This window comes from Apis dorsata, unplaced genomic scaffold, assembly GCF_000469605.1.
Source record: "Apis dorsata unplaced genomic scaffold, Apis dorsata 1.3 scaffold_552, whole genome shotgun sequence".
NCBI lineage: Eukaryota > Metazoa > Arthropoda > Insecta > Hymenoptera > Apidae > Apis > Apis dorsata.
The window spans coordinates 290,210-294,494 of record NW_006263768.1 but is presented as its reverse complement, the minus strand read 5'-3'; the positions used below and the strand labels follow the sequence as shown (position 1 = coordinate 294,494).

The 4,285-nt window shown below is 30.3% G+C and overlaps 1 protein-coding gene across 2 annotated transcripts in view; it reads left to right on the top strand.

The window, feature by feature from the left end:
• LOC102670948 (potassium voltage-gated channel protein Shaker) overlaps positions 1 to 4,285 on the top strand; it is a 118,787-nt gene that overhangs the window by 571 nt on the left and 113,931 nt on the right. The gene's annotated exons all lie outside the window — the stretch shown is intronic.

Sequence of the window (4,285 nt, the reverse complement as noted above, 5' to 3'; positions counted from 1 at the left end):
GGGGGGGGGGGGGTCCACGTTGTTTATGGACAGAATCTTTTTTTTAGGAGAAAGGGACGATGGAAATGGATGTACGTTTGTAGTGTACGTTTCAATTCCAATGGAGAATGAATCATCTTTTTATACTTGTATAATAGAGCGATGTTTCGTATAAAGTTGGAATTGAGTTTTCGAATAAATTCAAAGGTTTGCCTTAAAAGGAAGTTGCTTGTGAGAGGATATCTCGAGCTTAATTTGAAATGATGAGAAAGATATGTTCAAATTGCGATCTTCTTACTCGATATTTGGAATTAGTCTAAATCTGTTAATAGAGAAAAAGATATATTTATATTGCAATAGTCTAGAAAAGTGTATTTTATTATTCAAAATACCTTGAGATCAATGGAATCTGAGCCTTTTCACAAAGACAGTGAACGGATATAGCGAGAATGAAAGAAAAAGACATTACAAATTTATATAGCGTCTATCTTGAGTTCAAATTAAATAATTATTGGTATAAGAATAATGAATGAATATAATGAGAATAAGAGAGAAAACATAATTAAAGAGTTCAGTGTATCTGACAAAGATAGTAAAATGTATTATTATATAGATATTACGTTGCAATCAAAAATTTCAAAAATTTCTCTTATTTTTATATTATTTTTCTAAATTAATTTCAACGGAATAATAAAATTCTTTTGATAAATATAGACTTATCAATCGAAGATATAATGAAAATTATAGAAATTTTTGCTTGTTCTCGTTATATGTGTCTGCTGTAAAAAAAATCTCTCGAATTGTGTATTCTTTGAATAAAATCATTGTTTCCAAAGAATTACAATTTGAAGCAGATATTGGAATTTAAACGAACACTACTTTTTCTAAAGATGAATAATTTTATAATAAATCTTGCGATAAATTTTTATAGCAAATTTTTAAAATATAAAGTTGCTCGTCCATTCTCTTTTGCATAAAAATTTTTTTTCCAAAATTATTATTATTATTATTATGCAAATTATACGTAGATTGCTTTTCTAAAAAAAGAGGCAGCTATAAAAAACAGGCAGGAGAAAAAATTCAGATGTCCTGCGTGGAATTTTTCTTCCCGCTTTTTTTTATACGCATTTCATAGCTGTAAATCGTCCAAATGCGGGCTACATTGCATGCATTTCCGTTAAACGAGATCCAAAATGTCTCCTCCACCTCGAAAAATAACGTTAAGCCCTAAAATATTTTTTTTTTTCGATTCGAATATTTTATATTTAAGTTTTATATTATTGAGTACAGTATCTTAAGTATACCTATTTTTAATTATATTACAAAGTCGTAAGGATCGTTTTTGAATGAATTCAAATTAAAGAATTCAAGTTGAATTCAAGTTAAAGAATATATTTGGTAGATAGCGCGCGTAAAGGAGCACCAACTTATTAGAAAAACTTATTATTAGACTTTAAACGTTTATGCAAATTGAAATATTTATATTTATACGTAAACTAGGGAAATGAAATTTGAATAGAAATCTGTTTCATTCTTTAAAGAGGTACATAGTTTACTTTGGCATACTTTGCCTTTTATCTTTTAGCATTTAAATTTTCCATAAATCGCGCCATCTATTTATTGTTAGCAGATCGTTTATGCAAATTTATGTTCTCACGAATACGAGTATGGAGATGAAATTGGAATAAAAATCTGTTTTACTCTTCAAATAATCATATTGTGAACTTTGCTTCGTGATAGTTTATATCTTTTTTATATGTTAGATATATTCTGTAGATTTTTGAACATTTAAATGTTCAACAAATGCATAAATTTTTGCAGTCTATTTATTAATATATGATGATGATTTAGATTATAATTTTATAATCTTAAGAAAATCAATCTAGTAAATGAAATTATTATTGACACAAATATTTTTATTTTATAATTTTTAACACTTATTTACTTATTTTGATTACATTTTTATATAAAAGATTCAAATTAATTTTTTAAAATTTTTCTTATTTTATACAATATTAAAGATTGAAAATTATTCGAATATATTAAAAGAGGATACACTTTTATAAAATTCTATGTACAATACGTAATCCTAATTGAAAAAAAATTTAAATAACGTTCGTTTCATTATTATCTCACAAAGTGGCTATTATTCTCCTGATTCAATAATCGAAACTAAAATTTGCTTTCACTTTGACGTATTATCTTACCCGAATTTAATGGAATCGAGTTGTAGCTACTGTATAGGTGATTTATCTCTGTTTTATAGCTGTTTGGAGCGAAACTATCGTTTCTAAGGATTTCTTGTCGTGAAAGGAGACCACAGTTTGAAAGTATAAATGATATCGGTCAATTTGGCCCCGAGTTAACTTCAACGGCCTTCGAAGAAAGAAACTGTCGGAGTAGCTATGGTTAAGGGAGGCTAATATAAATCCTTGCTACTTGCCCGAATTTCTCGAAACAAGAGCAAAAACTCTTCGTCGATCCTTGAGTTTTTTCGATCCAAGCTTTTCCTTTTAATTTCGATTACTTTTAGCTTTTTCCCCTATTTTTAGTTGCAGAGATTGATAATACAGGAAGGGCATATAGATTACAATTGAAACTTATTTGTCATTGCAGTTTTTGAAACGTTGGATGTTTAATATATTTGAGAAAAATTCTAGGGAATTCTAGGGAATTGAATACAAAAATTATAACAATGATGATGTGACGAACATCATAAAATCTTAACCTATAATATTTGTATAACAATTTTTTCTTTTAAATTGACAAGATAGATATTTCAAACACTCTGCATATTTTTATATCATTCAAATTTTTTCGAAATCTTTCGAAAATAAATTTCTCTTTAAGTAAACACAAATCACTATAAATGGATTAATAAAATTCTTTTGATAAAAATAAAAAATCTTGTCAATCGAAGATGAAAATTATAGAAATTTTTGCTTGTTCTCGTTAAATGTGTTTACTATAAAAAATCTCGAATTTCTCGAATTGTGTATTTTTTGAATAAAATCATTGTTTTCAAAGAATTACAATTTGATTTGGAATTTAAACGAACATTATTTTCTCTAAAAGTGAACAGTTTTGTAGTAAATCATGCAATAAATTTTTACAGCAAATTTTTAAAACATAAAGTTACATATGCTCGTCCATTCTGTTTTGCATAAAAATTTTTTTCCAAAGTTATTATTATTATGCAAATTATATTCCAAATACTCTTAACATAATAACATATTTGGAAAAAATTCTCGAGAATTCTAAAGATTGGTAACGATGATGCGATCGTAAAATTTTAATCTATAATACTTCTATAACAACTTTTCCTTCCATCTTTAAAATTGACAAGATAAACATTCCAAACACTCTGTATATTTCAATATCATTCAAATTTTTTCAAAATCTTTCAAAAATAATTTCCTCTCTGAATAAACACAAACCTGTATAAATTATAACCTTCAAATATTACCCTTTTCCCCCCTGACTCATGACTTCACCCTTCTCGACTCGAACCTTCAAATTAACGAACATTTAACGAAACGACCGAAAATAAAATCGTTTCAATTACCCCCTTTCCCCTCCACCTATTCACAATCAACGAATTAACAACTGCATTAACAACCCCTCCCCCATCCTCCTCCCTAGGACCTATATTCCACACCAACTCTCTCAAGCAATTAAGGGCGAACCTCTTAGCAATTAAGAGCTTGCACCGATTGTGGGGACCAAGTTGGGGAGAGAGAGGGGGGGAAAGAAGATTTAGGAAAATCGTGGAAAAAAAAAAAGAAATCAAGGCCTGGTGATCAATCGAAAAGATTGATCCTCGATGTGTGTTTCTCTTGCCCGTGCCATCTATCAATAATCTCGGCGGTGCACACTCGGAAGGGTGGCCACGAGGAGGAGGAGAAGGAGGAGGAGGAGGAGGTCGAGACTCGCCACGGTCGTGGGTTAATTGATTTCCAATAGGCTGACCGGCCTTCGTGGAAGCGCAACCGTGTATCCTGTGGACGTGTGCGTACCCCGCACACAATGAACCACCGATACGTTAACTGCGGGACACATTGTACACGTTAAACACCGATCAGGAATTCATAGGCGCCGTATCAAGTTGATCGGAATCTTGGGCGCAGCGCGCTTCCCGTTTACGATATTTCGTCTCGAGACGGTGGTGGTTTCACGAGATTCCTTTTGAAAACTTTTGGGGAAATTCGAATTTGTATTGAGAATTGTTTTAAAGCGAATGGTTAAATTGATAGGGAGTAGTAAATGTGATAAATTATAATTATAAAGAGGAGATGATGATTTTTAT